Source organism: Camelus dromedarius, chromosome 7, assembly GCF_036321535.1.
Source record: "Camelus dromedarius isolate mCamDro1 chromosome 7, mCamDro1.pat, whole genome shotgun sequence".
NCBI lineage: Eukaryota > Metazoa > Chordata > Mammalia > Artiodactyla > Camelidae > Camelus > Camelus dromedarius.
The window spans coordinates 52,047,710-52,065,805 of NC_087442.1; the positions used below are offsets into that span (position 1 = coordinate 52,047,710).

Genomic DNA, 18,096 nt, shown 5'->3' on the forward strand with positions numbered 1-18,096 from the left:
TTAACTAGAGTAATTACACAGAACTCCTCATGTTCTATTAATTATAGAAAGATTATTTGAATCACTCATACCTTTTTAAAAGATAGGCAACAAATTGTAAACAATGTCTTCTTGGAGCCTTGTAGATTTCATTGCAGTGAAAAATAATTGTATATCATATCAGGTTTCTTTTCTATTAAGAAAAAATGTATGTAACCCTCTACATAATTGCTTGTTTTCCCTAAAGAAGTGGCTATAAAAGCCCAGCTAAGATTCTGGATAAAAGGAGATGAAAGGATTGACTGAAACATCCTTTGCTGAAATTTTTATTTTCTTAAAGTAAAATGTGATGCTAAACAATTTTTCTAACAAACTTAACATCATTTCTCACAATGTAATTGAACAATTAACATAATAGTTAGCATTATTTGTTGAAGTTTTTTTTCCCTTTAGTTAGGTTCTTTATTTGGCCCCTTCCAAAATATTGCATAAAAGTATTTATTTAATTTTTTTGTCAGTGTTTCATGTTTTGATTCCTAAATATATTTTTCAAATCAAAGTAAAAAAAAAAAATTGTCAAATGGGTTTTTCTATTAAAGGAGAGTGAATTAGCCAGCAACAGACCTGTCAGTGAAACCAAAGAAAGTAACATACATTTATGTGCATTTTATTGTTAGGAGCACATTTTATTGCTAAAAAGGTACAAAATCCAACAGCTTAAGGCATTGATGACAATATCAGGCACTTTGTGTGTGTGTGTGTCTGTGTGGTTGTGACTACACACAGACTGAGATGAATAATCTCATTTATGTAAATATTCACTCTGAAATCTGTAGAGGGACTTGTTCTCTTTCTTTATTTCTAAAAAATACATTTCAGTAAGTATTTTTGGTGACATTTCAAGACCCTAGCACAAATATTTTGAGGAAAAAATTAGCATTTTCAGTAAACTTAATTAACTGAAAGAGAAATTTTAAATACTTAGTTGATAAAACAAAGATCATTTGTGATATTTTAATAAAACTTTGCTAAGGCTTTTAAAGAAAAATTATGCTTCATGATTATGTAAATTAAGTTGGAAAAAGAGCAGAAATTCATTTAACTGTCTGTGTCTTAGAACTGTTTGTTGTAAAATTTGAGAAATGAGGTTTTCAAGATGTGATGAAGTATTAAGTGGTCTTTATTTAAAACAAATGATATTTAAATTCTATTTTTTCTTTCCCTAAATGGAAAATTATTAGATTGTTTATATTTTGTAGACTTCACTTTGAATGTTAGTAATAGTTCCTAAAAATATGCATAGAATAATTTTTAAACCACGTAATACTTTACCTTTTTAAACCAAGTTGTACTTTGTAAAAGTAAAAAATATACATCAGTTGGGTTCATCTCAATGTCAATGTTGTGACTTTGTTTTAAAGGAAAGCATACCCTGACAAATATTTTGGTTTGTGTGTGTGTGTGTGTGTATTTAGTAGAGAAATTTCCTCTTATAATATGAGAAACTCCAGCCTTCTGGACATTACAATTTTATCCTTTAGGCAGAGCTTTAACCCTAACCTTTTCAGAGGATTTAACCTGACTCATCAGTTCTCAGCTACATTGTTCTGTCCCTGAGCTCCCTTATCTGCAGTGTTTACACAACTAATTTGGCACTAGTGGTTTACCATTTTCTAATATTTAATTTTCCTTATGAATGTCTTTATCTTCTCTTTCTGTCTAGGAACAAACTATTAAAGGTAAACACCGTGCATCCCTGGCCTCACGCAGAGCTGTGGGCAGGTACCTAGGTTAGAGCTCAGGAGAAGGTGTGGCTCTGAGGCCTGGATTCAGATTCTCGCTCTGAATCTTTGTAGCTGTGATCTTGAAAAGTTCTTACCTCAGTTTCCTCTTCTTTGAAACAGCAAGAAAATAAGTGTTAACTGATTGTTAAGATTAGCAAGGATCATCTCAAATTTCTGCCTAGAACTCTATACATTTTCACTCTTCAATATATCTTTAATTTCTCCTTCAGCTACCCTCACCTCTCCTCACAGTTGCTTGCAAGAATGATTTTTTAAAAAAAATCTTTACTACCCTATTCCCTTTTAATGGTTACTTTTCGGTGTCCTTAATTCAAAAGCAAGATAAAAAACCTGGTAGAATTTTACTTATATTTGATAAAGTCTTGGTAGTGACCTAGGCAAAAAGTAAAACAAACAAACAAACAAACAAAAAAACAATCTAAACTGCCAGAGAAATCTCACATGGCTGTTGGGATCAATTAGAGTTTTTACACTTACTGGTTTTACTTGTAAACTATTAAATGTCTATTTCATTGGAAGGTTCCAAGAATTAGGTAACTTGCTTAAAGCATGGAGACAACAAGACCAAGGTGATAGGTCACATCACCATGTGGTTAGTCCTTGTCACTGGATTTGGTGGCTTTGACTACATTTGTGACCTGAGGCAATCAAATGAGCTCATTTATAACATTCAGAATCAAATTCATTTATAAGAAAGAAAAATCCACATTCTAACTCTGCCTGACATCACACAGCTACATTGTTCTTCATGAAAAGCAATACCATAACTCCTCACTGAGATGGGAACATTGCAGACTTTAAATTTAAATGAGTCTGCCACCATCACACAGCTTCTGAACATCCTGCTTCCGCAATAGCACTTTTTTTCCCCCACTAAGGCACGCAATGTGTCTCAAACACCTGTTTCATGTCATCTTATATAAATTCCTTTCATTTTACTTGTGTTGCAAAGGGTTCCCTCCTATTGCTCGGTTCTCCATAGGGGTGGAGGTAGAGCTGCAACATGTTATCCTGTGCAGATTACCTCTAAAAAGCACACTGACAATTGCTACCATTAACACAATTGATCACTAAATTCTTGTGTCTGGAAAAAGAGGGTCAAGGCGTCCTTAAACAGATCCAGATTCTCCCAGGCTATCATGAGGATGATATTTTGGTGAAAAGTTTAATGATAGAGGAAATTTCGAATCTCTTTTAGCTTTGGTTAGATAAATAGCACTCGTACTTTTCAGCTAACGTGTTCATTTATTCCCTTCAGCCTGGCTATTTGGTTCCTCAGCCTTCAACCACTAAGTTTCGAGCATTGTGGGAAAGGTTTCATTGGCATCACTTACTGCCATTAAAGCACTTCCCTTCTGAATGTTGGCTGCCAAAGTATGTGGTATCCTGTGGTGCAAGAGGATGAGGACATAGATTGCAGTGAGGCTGAACAGTTTGCACTTCCTAGCAGTGACACCAGACATCAATCTTTCCTAAAGACAGCAGAGAACACATGAACGTAAGAACTCTTTAAAAAGAACAAACGAGACATTATCCAACCGAGAAAAAAAAAAAGCCACAAAGCATTTTCCTAGTAAGTTTCTCAAGGATGAAAATGCACTGAAATTACTTAGGTTGTCATGATGGTTGTTTAAAGAAACAAATGAAAAGCCACCTCTACTTTATAAGGTGGATATTTATGAGGTTTAAATGATTTACGGCATAGTGTTTGAGAATCATTTAATTGCATCTCCAAGTATGAGTGTGCTTCATGTTTTACATGTGCGTATCAGCTGGCCTTACAAAAGAATGCTAATTTGGTCACAGTTAATCTGTTTCACATGGTCTGCAGCATCAAACGTGACATCATTATAGGAAATCACATTATGCAACTCTGCAACACCAGGAAAACTGTTTTTTCTATTTTGTTGTTTTTCTCATTTGACAAGGTTTCAGACAAGTTGATCACAAGAAAAGGGAGAATTAAGAAATGTGCTCAAATCACTGTTCTGACCTGTAGGAATTTGTTGTGTTATATACTAATAGATTTGTAGCTGCTCAAATTCATATTTTCCTGCAAAGCTCAGAGATCAAGGCAAGTTACTATGGACCCTCGGGTGTTACGTTGTGCTGCGAAATGTTCAATGTGAGCCTTAAACTTTAATAATATTTTGCTTCGTGACCTTTTATCTGTAACCAATTTAATTAATCTTCATTGCTTGCAACATAACTTTAAAAATAACAGTTCCTGATTCTAATGATGTTATAAAACGTTCCCAACGACTTGCTTTCAAAATTATATTGAAATACAACGGTCCTCCTAGGGAAGAGTATTTCTTCAATAAAAATTCTGGTTCTGTGTATTCGACGGGGTAGGATTAAGTTTAGTTCACAGACAACCACACATATTTGGAATGGCAGAAGAGAGGGGGTGCATGGAAGCCTTAACTTCCTTTAGGTTTTATGAGCAAGTGGAGGTTACACAGCAGCAGAACCACCTGGATAGTAGCCCTATGTGTTTTCACAATTTCTTTGTTTTCCATTTGAGGATTTAAAAAATTTTAGGGAGTTCTGTGTAGCCATATTCTTTATTTGTTTTGGGTTTTTTAATGTTTGAGGCTTCTGAAAAGAAAATCATGCTAAAATTCTGTATCACATTCATATTCTACCAATATCTTAAATATATCAAATATAGATATGTTCAAGTAAAGGTGCAATTAATGAGATAAGCTTAATTATGAGCAGGTGAGATAGCTGTAGTCATGATTTGCAAATAGTTAGAAACTCTGAAAACAGCGTCCAGGTGGATGGGCTCCAAGTGTGATATTATAACTTCAGATCTGGAGGGGCACATACATCACATAATAATATCTAAAATACTTTGAGGAATTAGAGGAAATTTTTCTTTAGTATGAAAGCTATATCACTATTTTAGAGTTTGTGTCAAACACAGGTTTTGAGTTTCTTCGTGTACTATTCCTTATGGATTTCTCTAAAATGTCAAATCTTTGAGGAAAGAACTTCACATTTTATTACAGATTTTCACAAATAATGTTTTTTCATGTTACCTTTGCAATTCCACATTTCTCTTTATATTTTCTCATATAGATGTTCGTTCCTATTAGTAATAAAGCCAACTTTTGGGCCTGATTTGCTACAGTGTCTTAAAAGTCAATATCACAAGCTAATGTAAAGTCATTTAAAAACATTTATTCACTCAGAAATACTGGCATTTGTCCTGATTATGTACTAAGTACTGCATAAATATCAAAAGAGAGATCAGAAGATGCAAAAACAAAAAACAAAAAAAACACATCTAGTTCTGCTCTGAGACCCTCCTGGCTGTTATCTCCCTTGCCTAGGTGGCCAAGGTGACAGCGATGCCATTAAGAAAGAAGGAACAAGAGGGGACAAAGAGTAAGACCATGAGGTAGACATAATATGTATTGAATTGCTAAGAGGAATTCACACCAAGGTCAAGTTAGTGGAAACCAGTAGACTGAAGTACTTGGGAGCCGTCAACTTTTGGATAAGTAATCACTGAAGTCATTTCAAGTGGTAGCACACCAGGAAAAACAGTGACAGCAAGGAGCAAAGGAAAACAAGAGTTGTCCCTTTTAAGGTGAGTGAGAATCAGGGAAGAAGTCAGGGAAGTGCACGTGGATAATAAAGAAAGGAAAACTGGGAGTAAGGGATGATACTAAATCCAAAAGGAAAGCTTTTCAAGACAGAAGCAGTGGTCAAACATCTCAGAAAGTCCAAATAGAATGTTATCTAAAATGACATCTTCAGTTTTAGCAAGAAAGAGGCCATCAATGATTTTGGAGAGAACTAAGTGATATTAACAATGAGCTTAAGAATGAATGAGAGGTAAGTAAATAACCTGCTCTTTTAAGATGTTTGAGATAAAAATAAATGAAGGAAAGGAGAGGTCAAAAGATCATGTTTTACAAAGTGGGATGTTTGGACATGAATGAAATTGGAGAGAAGGAATCAGTGTAAAGCAAAAGGAAAAATTTAAAAAGCCCTGATTTTACTGGTGACAATACACATATTTAGCAAATAAAATAAATATTGACTTGGTTATTGATTATTCAAATGAACCAGTTTTATAAGCACAGTGATCAAGACAATATTAGTGATCCACTATGCAAAGATAATAGTAGATACTGTGGAAAATACAAAGATGGACAAATTAATCCCTCTCATTACAAAACTCATAAAATATGGGAGGATACAAAACAGCAGAATATTTGTGATATTAAAAGCTAGGGCTAATGAAGATTATGTAATAATTGTGTCTGGGACTCCTGAATATGATTTCCTGGAGAAAATGACACATGCAGTTATTCTTGAAAAATGAAGAATATTTTGACAAGTCACTTGAAGACAGGGGACTGTGAAAGTGTTGAAGGTGTTCAAGGAGCCCAGAAAATGGAAAAAAAGGGGACAATACATATTTTTTTGTATGTAACATTCACAAATCACAAACTGACTCTGCCGATTTTTCTTCAATCGTTTAAAAACCATTCTCAGCTTGATGGCTGTACAAAGCAGGCTGTGGGCTGGGGTTTGCTGACCTGCCCTGGATTGTGATATAAGGGCAGCATATCTTGTGCATCGGTATCATGCAGGGAATATTTGCTGATTGTCCTGAGGCAATGAGGCTCCAATCTAGGAAGGCAGCTAGGGGATAGGAAAGGAAAAAAATCAGGTGATTCAGTGGATTGATGGAAGCCAATTGTGGAGTCGTGGTGGGGACTGGAGGGAGGAAACAGGGGTGATCAAAGACACAATAGTCATATTCCAGGATCAGAAACAGAAAGAAGAAGCATTGGCAGAAAACAATGAATTCAGCTAATAAATAGCATTTGAGTTTGAAGGTCATGTAGCAATAGAGTCATGGTTGGGGATTTAGGGGATAGAATACGGGGTTTCCTCTATTAGAATAATGGGGGTTGTATTCCTGCTTAGCCACTTCCATCTCTCAGTGGCCAAAAGTCAAAGAATATTCCATGAGACCTCTTCCTCCAGTAGTAGTGGGTCCCCCTGGGAGTCATTGATAGCCTTCCTTTTATTTGAAAAAATTTTTTAAATTGAAATTTAATTGATTACAATGTTGTGTTAGTTTCTGGTGTACAGCATAGCAATTCAGCTGTGTGTATATATATATGTGTGTGTGTATATATATATGTGTGTGTGTGTGTGTGTGTGTATATATATTCCTTTTCATATTCTTTTTCATAGTAGGTCATTACAAGATATTGACTATAGTTCCCTGTGATAGGATCCCTTTTAAACTAGACATATATTCAGATTTCAGACATTTACTTTGAAGGGATTAGAAGAAAGGGCAAAGTAACTCATTAAAGTAAATAACAATCAGCGTAAAGACAAAAGCCGTAAAAACAGAGTGAGGAACAATAGGCCCCAAATGCACAAAATAGAATCTATCAGGTCCAGATTGCTTTCTCAAAGATCAGTGACAATGCTAATCTATGTCAGAGTGAAGCCATTCACAAAGGACACACTGACCTGTTCCAACGTGGACATCCAGTTCTAATTCATTCTGGCACCTTCACTAGACACCTGCGTGCTTCTTGCAAATTCTGTAGTTTTGAAAGCTTCTGACTCCTTTGCTGCAAAGCAGTGAAAATTAGTTTCAAAACACAAAGGCAAATGGTAAGGCCAATAGGAAGCCCTAGTTATTGGCAAAGAGATCCTGGTAGCTTTTTGTTGCTGTTGACAGGGGTAATCTATATCAATCCATGAGGCTTATTAGAGAGAGAATAAAGATAGATTGCAGCCACTTTTTAACTCATGGTTTTAGTGCCGTTTTTCTGCTTTCCTGTCATTTCCTGATAATCCCTCATTGTTTTGCTTTCCTATTCACTTCCTTACGTTGCTCTCCTTTTAAACTTTGGAGGTTATTTGTTCTTGGATTCTGTGACTTGTGGAGACAAATTACATACATCATTATTCCAAACATAATACAGCAGAAGTTCACTCTGTCTCACCACAGGCCAACGTGCTGCAACAGAAGGTGTGGTAGGAGTGCTTGCCAATCCCAGGTGACTCTGCTGACAAAAAGACAGTTCTCCCATGAGTTCTGCCCCAGATTGTGCTAGTTAGGTCATTATGAATGACACATATATGTCATTAAATCCTCTGGAGGATTCCTCGCTTTTAATCTATGTAAATCATGTGGATTCCTTAGAATCTAAATAGATTGTAAGTCTCATGATAAAATCACTAACAGCACACTAAAACCTAAGCCATGATTTTACTGTTGCTGCTAACCAGGATCCATGTGCCCTAGAATTTGGTTTCATTAAATAAATAAGTGATTTCATGAGACATAAAAATTGTCCAAATAGTAATTGTTTTAAAATGTAATACTGATAACTTTTATTTCAAAGGATATTTATCTGATCCTGCCAATTTTTGCAGAGAGGGCTAGTTTTCCTACAAACACAGCTTATTTTTCACACAGTTGAAAACTATGGGAATCTCCCTTAACCAAAAATCTCTCTTCACTAATCTGTTACGTTTCTAGGAATGTCAGTATTCAAGCCACTTCATCCTTTAGATCAATAACACTTTTTCTCTTGAGTGAGGAAGAACACTTTCCATGCATCACTGGTGATATAATCAGGGCTCTCTAGCAGATTGCTTGACCCATGGCCTGGGATCAAGGTAATATAAATTTGAACAGGAAGAAGAGGATTCTAGGTGACTATTTTGTCTTGGCAAGTATCAACACACAAAATGAGTGAGAGTAGATAGATATAAACGGAGAATGATAAAGCTTAGAGAAAGAAGAGTGTGTGTGACATCAAACCATCATATTCACAGCATTACTTTCAGGCATCCTTGCATATAACTTCTAATAGAGTGGACAGTAGGGTCAAAAATTACCATTTTATTCTTAAGCTAGTAGGCAGCCAGTTTATTTGTTGGGTTGGAAGTGTTGCGAAGAATATATGGATTGACAGCATGCAATAAAGTTTAGAATGTTGGCTACAAAGTGGAACTCTCTGCTTTCATACATACACGCATGACTATTTCTTTCTACTCTATCAGTGAAGCCATGAGCGCCATACTACATATCTGCATACTTCAATGTGGAATGTAATATGAAACTACGTGTGTTTTATATCTGTCTACCTTAAATGTACATAAACACACATACATACAGATGTACAATATGCAAATGTGTGTGCATATGTGTGATAATTACATTGGACATTTACCTCATTTTCTTTTTCTCTCCATAGATTCACGTTCATTCCCTTTTTCAATTCCCAAAACACGAATATGAGGAATTTCCACATATGAATGACCAGTATTTAGAAATCTTGGTTATAAACTGGCTCTTAGGACCCAGGTGCACCTTTCTCATAAAGAAGTGCACCTTTCTGAACTTAGGTTCTCAGATCTGCCTATATAAATACATATAGTTCATCATAACACTGAGAGACTGTTCTATGGGACATAATTATTATGTTCAGTAATATTTGAGGAGGGAACTGCTTTTAGCCTTCCAACTTGGGAAGCTAAAAGGCATGTCTCTCTTTGCAGTGGGATGAAGGACCCCCTGTCGCTTTCTGTTCTACCTGCCTGACTTAGGAGAAGGAACGTACACATTTAATTTCAAGAAATGGCTGGTTTGGTGTTTTCTGGTTTTGGACAAGGGTTCTAAGCTGGAAGGGGTTAGTAAATATGGTAAAGGGTAGAGAGAGATTGGAAGTGAGTTTTTAGGGCTCACTGTAGCTCCCAGCATGAGCTGCTTTCATTCTATCACTCCTCACAGCCTATCTATCTGTTTCCCTTTCTAATCCTTATACTTCTGGCTCATCATAGGGACCTTTGTTCCTAGTATTTTGTCTCACTCCCTGTGGAACAGAACATGGTCCTACAGCTTTTCGCCTTCTCTATGCCAAGGATAGCTCACAGTTCCACTGAAGTTTTCTAAAATCTCTTACTCCTTGATCTGGCAAGGGAACAAGAAAAGTTTTCCTGTTCTTTATATATTTAGGTAGTAAAGGTATAAATAAGATCATACGCAGTAATAAAATGGTGGGTCTTTGGTAAATAAAATTTAGACTTATCTGCATTTTGAGAAAAACTATTAGGCTTGGGCTTTCCAAAGCAAGGTGGTGATGAAAGAGTGGATTGTAAAATCAGGAATACTGTTGAGAAGATACGGAGCACTCTCATAAACATGGGAATGAGACTTGGGTATCAGATGCTACTAAGAAGACAGGAGACATTTTTCTTTCCTTAACATTCCCAGCCCTATTACACACACCTGCCCACCTAGTAAAGCCTTTCATTAGAATGAAGTGAGGGAAGACTCAATGTTGTAGAAGAAAGAGAGAGACAAAAAATCTGCAAGATATGTTCTAGATTCCATATGTCCATCTCTTCAAAGCACTCATGTTGGAAAGTTAAGAAAATGTATTACTTTGAGCTATGCTGGTTAGAGTCTGCTTTCAGAAACATAGGTACCAGTATACCCAGTATGCTGCAGAGTGTTTTCCTCATAGAATTCAGTCCATAGGAAACGCTGAGTGATGGAGAACATAAGTTTGTAATAAGGTCACTGATATTGGTGGTTATAGCATCAAATTCATATGTATTAAGAGTAAAAATTACTAGTGGGGAGTAAATTCACTGGGCTATAACACATCCCAGTGACTTAACACAACAAAGATGCATTTCTCATTCATATCCTGGTAAAATATGGATCAGTGGGGGCACGCTATGCTTTTATTCAGATCCTTCCATCTGGTGTCTTTGCATACCCCCAGGCTTCAGTATCTTACTGAAGTATCCTGTATGTTGCTTGCAGTTGGAGAGGAACAGAGGGAGTACAGAGGAGCACCCCAATTCTCTACCCCAGCCCAGGGTGACACACATTATTTCCATCACACAGCACCATTGAGAATCAGACACACAAACCCATTGAGGGGTAGTGGGGCTAGAAGATACAGTTTCTACCATCAACAAATGTATTCATATGTAATAAGAAAAATAATCATTACTTGTTTTTTTTAAAAACATTTTCATTGAGATATAATTGACACATTATATTGGTTTCAGGTGTACAACATAATGATTCAATAGTTGTATATGTTGTTCATTACTTGTCTTGTAAGAGTTGTTACATTTTTTATCTCCATTTCCTGATCTATGAAAGGGAAATTATACAAATGTCTATCTTCCAATATAGCTATAGATAATACACAAATTAATACGTATGAAATGTTGAGAATATCCTCTAGTATATGTTACGTACTTTTGTGCATTTAGGATAATAGCTATCAATATTATTATTACTATTAAATCTTATCTTTGAGTAAAGACAAATAAGAACTCTCATGGTAATTCAGACCATTGAGGTAAGTAGGCAATGACCCAAATTTGAATGGTATGAGGGATTATAAAATCTCATTCCTAGAGCATGTGGAGAAAAGACAATTCAGAAAGCAGGTAGGGAAGTGGTGACAAATGACTGCAAAGTGATACAGGACATGTATAATTTATATAACACTGTTTTTATTTTAAGGGGTGTAGAAGTTTCCGGTATCAGTCAGTTCTTTATATATGTATACATATTTTATATATGTATATATATATTTTTTGCTTCTATTTGTCTGTAGGTTCTTTGAGGGATGTTTTTTGTTTGATTTCATCTATCATAATACTAACACAAAGATGAACATAGTAGGGATTCAATAAATCAGTGCTAAGTAAATCCTTATTTTTGAAAAATACACAATGTAAATAAAATCTAATTAAATATAATCTTAATTCTTAGGCTTTCTCAATGGATTTAAAACAATAAAGCTGATGTATATATGGACAAGTCAAAATTCTGAAATTTTAAAATATTATTTCATTTTTAATGCTAGTGAATATGGTGGGTAGAAATAACATTCTTATAAGTATATCTTTAATTAATTTTAGCATTTTGTTCAAATAACTAAATAATAAGCGTTATATTATTTCTTGCTCTTGCATTGTATATAAACAGAAGTTTTGATTGAAAAGATGATGCACAGTCTTACGGATTTTTTTTTTTTTTGCTTCATACTAAAAAACTGTATCTTATTTTATTTTGTTTAAATTTTGAAACAGTATAAACATATACATGGAGAGGTAGCCTTTTAAAATTCTGCATGTTAGCAGAAAAAAACTTTCCATTTGACCATAAATTAAGCAGAAAAAAACAGTATTAAATTTGTGATTTTTAGAAAGATTAGAATGACAGTTTAGTGTTTGTGACAGTTTTAGAGCCATCATTTTTTACCTCCTCTAGAGAGATGATTTAATATCTACATGTTGCCAAATGTCCAGATAAAAAGTGAAAATTTTGGTCAATCCTTCAGATGACTGGCTTCTATGATGATATACATCTGGATATTTGCAAAATATATTGAACAGAACTATGGAGATACAGTCAACTTATTACTTTTATTCTCATTGACTTGACATTTTTAGATATACTTAGTAATGTGTGTTTTGATATTAAGGGGGCAAAGGACAGATTAGTCCTTTAAAAAATCCTATTAAAAATATAGGATAAAAAATAATCTTTATTCACTGAATGAATTGGCATTGCCATCAATTTTAAAATCATTTTCATTTGCTGCTATAGGACGTGAATGAAGTTGTGATGACAGAATTGATGTTGCTAATTTATTCAATGAGTATCAAAGAATTTTTTAAAAAAAGAGTTTATTCATTTTTATTTCACCAGCTATTACATTTTCCATTTAGACTTTGGTTTGACAGTTTGAGTCTGTTACTAACTTTTTTTTTTAATATTTTTTATTGATTTATAATCATTTTACAATGTTGTGTCAAATTCCAGTGTTCAGCACAATTTTTCAGTTATTCATGGACATATACACACTCATTGTCACATTTTTTTCTCTGTGAGTTATCATAACATTTTGTGTATATTTCCCTGTGCTATACATTGTAGTCTATTCTACAATTTTGAAATCCCAGTCTATCCCTTCCCACCCTCCACCCCCCTGGTAACCACAAGTCTGTATTCTCTGTCTGTGAGTCTATTTCTGTCCTTTATTTATGCTTTGTTTTTGTTTGTTTGTTTTTGTTTTTGTTTTTTAGATTCCACATATGAGCGATCTCATATGGTATTTTTCTTTCTCTTTCTGGCTTACTTCACTTAGAATGACATTCTCCAGGAACATCCATGTTGCTGCAAATGGCATTATGTTGTCGGTTTTTATGGCTGAGTAGTATTCCATTGTATAAATATACCACTTCTTCTTTATCCAGTCACCTGTTGATGGACATTTAGGCTGTTTCCATGTTTTGGCTATTGTAAATAGTGCTGCTATGAACATTGGGGTGCAGGTGTCATCCTGAAGTAGATTTCCTTCTGGATACAAGCCCAGGAGTGGGATTCCTGGGTCATATGGTAAGTCTATTCCTAGTCTTTTGAGGAATCTCCACACTGTTTTCCATAGTGGCTGCACCAAACTGCATTCCCACCAGCAGTGTAGGAGGGTTCCCCTTTCTCCACAGCCTCTCCAGCATTTGTCATTTGTGGATTTTTGAATGACGGCCATTCTGACTGGTGTGAGGTGATACCTCATTGTAGTTTTGATTTGCATTTCTCTGATAATTAGTGATATTGAGCATTTTTTCATGTGCTTTTTGATCATTTGTATGTCTTCCTTGGAGAATTGCTTGTTTAGGTCTTCTGCCCATTTTTGGATTGGGTTTTTTATTTTTTTCTTATTGAGTCGTATGAGCTGCTTATATATTCTGGAGATCAATGTTACTAACTTTTTGATTGCTTAGTTTAGTTACTTTTTTGAAATCATTTATTCTTCCTGCTTATCTGTTGGGCAGAGATGGAACAAACTTTTAAAGGATTCACTTATATCTGGTATTTTCAAATTCAGAGCGACAGTTGTTTTCATTCAAAAATTTCATTCAAGTTCAGGGTTTTATAGTGTAAGATGAGTTCCTGTAAAAACCCATAAGCAGTTGCTCCAATTGAAAAGGTTTAGTGCCATCATTTAGTAATGTGTGTTGAGCTTCAAAATGTCCTTTACTTCTTAGAAGTTAGCAAATATGTGTCATCTGGGGCCCAGAGAATACTTGGACCCAGTCACCTCCATTCCTGAAGGAAAAATAAAAATCCAAGAGGGGAGAGAATGCATCAAACAAATCACTGTTGAAAAGAGAAAATTTAAAAAAGCTTTCTCTCCTTTAATGAAACTTTTTCCCTTCTCCCTTTCAATTTCATTTTTATCACTTATAAAATAAAAAAAAAATTGAAGTAATTTCACAAGTCTCTTTATAGTTCTCATATGCCATAGTCTCCACACAATATGCTAAATGTTCCCCAAAGTGTTACTAACATGCCTTTCTTGGTGCCAGACATCACTAACATTTTGCAAATATGCCTGAACATTGTTTCTTTCATAACATGAAGGTTTTCCAAAATATGAGTGAAGTCAATATTGTCACCCTCCAGATGCCCCAAGATTTCCTTGTCTGTCTGCTATTGAAGATTAAATAGCTATCATACAGCAGTGAAAGTTCCTTGTAGATCTGTGTTTACCTCTCAGGTTAATCTAAAGAATTATTTCTCTCTATTTCGTAGGTGACAAGATATGAGACAAGAGAGTTATTTAGATATAAATAAATTTAGACATATAATACATATAGACTCTGTTGGCTTCTAAATTATGAATTTACTGTTATCTTACATATTTCTCATCATTCTGAAAAATTTCTTTGAAATAATCTCTGTTCTTTGTTATATACACTAAAAATATCTTTTATTGAAACCATGAAATATATAAATTTGATTCTATCAAAATTAAAACACAGCATTCTTCATGAGACACAAAAAATGAAAAGTCAAGCCATAGACTAGGAGAAAATGTTTGTATGCAGAATATATAAAGATATCTCAGAACTCAATAAGAAAACAAACCAATTAAACTAATTTTGAATAGACTGTTAAAAGAAGACATATTAATGACCAATAAGTGCATGGAGAAGTAATCATTGTCATTAGCTATTACAATAAAGTAAACTAAAATTTCAATGTGATAACAATACACACCTATTAGAATGCTATGAAAGAAATAAAAAATGAAATTAATAAAGTCAAGTGCTGTCAGAGATGTACAGCAAATTTAACTCTCAGATACTACTGATGGTAATACAAAAGGGCATGATCACTTTGGAAAGTGCTTTGACAGTTTCTTAACAACCTACATGTAAATAGTCCATATAGTTCTGTACTCTCACTCCTAGGTATTTACCCAAATGAAATGAAACTTATGTTCACATGAAAACTATAATAGAAAGTTTATAGATGCTTTATTTATAATTGCCAAATACTGGAAACAACTGAAATGTTCTTCAAATACTGAATGTTCCTCAAATACTAAAAATCAAAACAGAAACTGTGGTACACCCATACAAATGGAATACTACTCAGCAAAAAAGGCAACAAACTACTGATAAACACAGCAAAATGGACAATCTTTGATGGATAATACTAAATGAAAGAAACCAGACTCAAAAGGCAGAATACTATATAATTCTTCACATGATGTTCTCAAAAAGGCAAAACTATAAGAAAGAACCCAGATCAGTGGATACTAGGGACTGAGGATGAGGTCAAGGAGGATTGTATTAATTGTCTACTGTTTTCTGATTTCACATCAGTGGCTTATTTCACAGCTTCTGTGGGTCAGATATCACAGCACAGCTTAGATAAGCTTAAGGTATCTCATGGGGTTGCAGTTAAGCAGTTAAGCTATCTGCTGGCTGCAGTGTTATCTGAAGACAACTGAGGGAGGATCTGCTTCCATTCACTTACATGGTTGTTGGAGTGGTTTTGTTTCTTGTGGGGTTGGATTGAGAAGCTTAGTTCAGTGCTAGCTGGTTACCTTGAGGCCTCTCCCAGTTCTCTGCCATATGTGCTTCTCCAAAGGGCAGCTCACAACATGGCAGCTGAATTTCCTTAGACAGAGCATGTGAGAATATCAGAGAAGGCACACAAGACCATAAGCCACAGTCTTTTTATAATCTAGTATCAGAAGTGACATCCCATTACCTTTGTCAAAATTACATTTACTAGAAAGGAGTAATTAAATCCAGCCCACACACAAGGGGAGGGGTTATACAAGGGGTTGGACACCAGTAGGCAAGAATCACTGGGGGCCATCTTAGAGGCTTCCTCCCACGGGAAGCCCTTTGGATCCCATTAATTCTTATTTCTCTCACATTCAAAACATTCTTAATTCTCTCAAGGTCCCAAGAGTTTCATCCCATTACATTATCAGTTTGAAGTCCAGAATCTCATCCTCTGAATCAGGGAGCTATGTTAGTGTTGGCTTCCCATAAGCAAAGTGGAACAGAGAATTTTGGAGATGATCAAAACTCTTCCATATCTTGATTGTGATAGGGATTGCACAGCTGTATTTGGTAAAAACTCATACAATTGAATACTAAAAGGGATGGATTTAATCGTATGTAAGTTGTACCTTAATTTTTAAAAAAGGGAAACAAGGAAACAGACTCAAGAATATAACATACACACAAACTCACATATCACATTAAATTTTAGACAAATAAATTGAATTATTGGTCAATGTATTAATAAAATATATTTAAAGAAATCTACATTTTGGCACTGTAAAGTAGCATAATTTTTTCCCAGTATCATTGAAAAGCCATAATAACATAACATGCTTATATAATTAATAATTTTCTTATGGAAAAATAAAATTATTAATGATGACAATTAATTTCCTCATAGAAATAAGTTTATTGTGATAATATTGTTTTTTCTCTAATATTTTGTTTTTATTCCTTAGAACAGAAAATTCATCAAGTATTAAGGAAGATGAACATTTTGTAAATGTACTATTAAATTTTTCTCATTTACTAAAAAAATTAGAACAATTTTCTATAAAATGCAGTTTTATAACCACATGTAAACTGAATATACACTATGAAAAAAAATCCTGTATTTCTTCTTGTTTTCCTCAGTTCTGAAAAGTGACAGAGGTAAGGCTGTAGGATCCAGTTGCTGTACCCTGTTTATACAGCTGTACTTCATTGAATGAAGGCTTGTGTTACACACAGTTTGTGATAGGAAGTAAATGCTTTTAAAACAACTAAAGAGACAGGTCTTTAACCTCCACCTTCATAGATTCTTTTTTCCACCCTTAGCTTCTGTGGAGTTTATAAGGAGGTTGTTCCAATACATGCTATTACCCTCTAATTAAACCCCATCTGATTAGCTCGTCTGCTTTTGAACTCATAACATGGATACATTATGATGAAGTTTTAAAAAGAAATCCTGAAAAGTCAATCAAAATGGGCATTGGTTTTATTTGAAATGAAGTTTATATGTGATAGGTTCTGAAATTTTCAATGATGGGTATGTTCTACAGAAATAATGATGTTTAGATTACTTCAAGAGTTCAATCTGTAAGAGGTTTTAAAAGATTTAGGAGCGTGGTCAAATTTAATACCTCTTAACGAACTTCCACACAACATTTATAGCTATCAGGGGCCATGGCATTCTTTGTATATCTCTTACTTAACAGCTATGCAGGCTAGTCAGTAAACCAGAGACGTAGGTTCTAGGTTATCTCAAGGATTATGCCTGGAAAGTGAGAGGTTGTTGTGGTGAAGTAGTTCTCATTTGTGTGGGAACAATTTCCTTAATTGTTTAGGTAGAAATACAGGGTCATTACAAGGAACAATTAAAATGATTAAAATGTCAACCAAACAGAGTTTAACTTAGATATAAGCTAATGGTTTGTGAAAATACTTGCCCTGCTTGATAATATATGACTTTAATAGAAATGACTTCTGATAGGGCTGTCTATTCATAATTCTTTTCATAATCTTCTCATTCTCTCAGAATTTTTTTATGTCTCATTTGTTTACCAAAACTCTTTTGCGAGTTTTGTTTGATATCTTCCTATGTAAATTGTCCATAGAGCTTTCATTTCTTAAGTGAAAGGCCAAGAAGAAATCCATTCAGACTGACTATATTTCCTTCTTCCTTCCTTCCTTTCTTTCTTTTTTTCTTTCTTTCTTTCTTTCTCTCAATATATTCATTCCTTTCATTTAAAAAATCTCAAATGATTCTGCCATGTGCCATGTATTTTAAATATGAGTATATAAGTATATGAGCAAAAACCATAGTAGTTCTGATAGGAAATGAAAAATGAGGGCACAATGAAAAATGTGGACGTTTTCATATATTCCATATACTTAGGGGGTCATTTTACTGGCATATTTGCTGTTG

The 18,096-nt window shown here is 34.5% G+C and overlaps 1 protein-coding gene across 3 annotated transcripts in view; it reads left to right on the forward strand.

Moving 5' to 3' along the window:
* AGMO (alkylglycerol monooxygenase) overlaps positions 1-18,096 on the forward strand; it is a 285,767-nt gene that overhangs the window by 85,894 nt on the left and 181,777 nt on the right. The gene's annotated exons all lie outside the window — the stretch shown is intronic.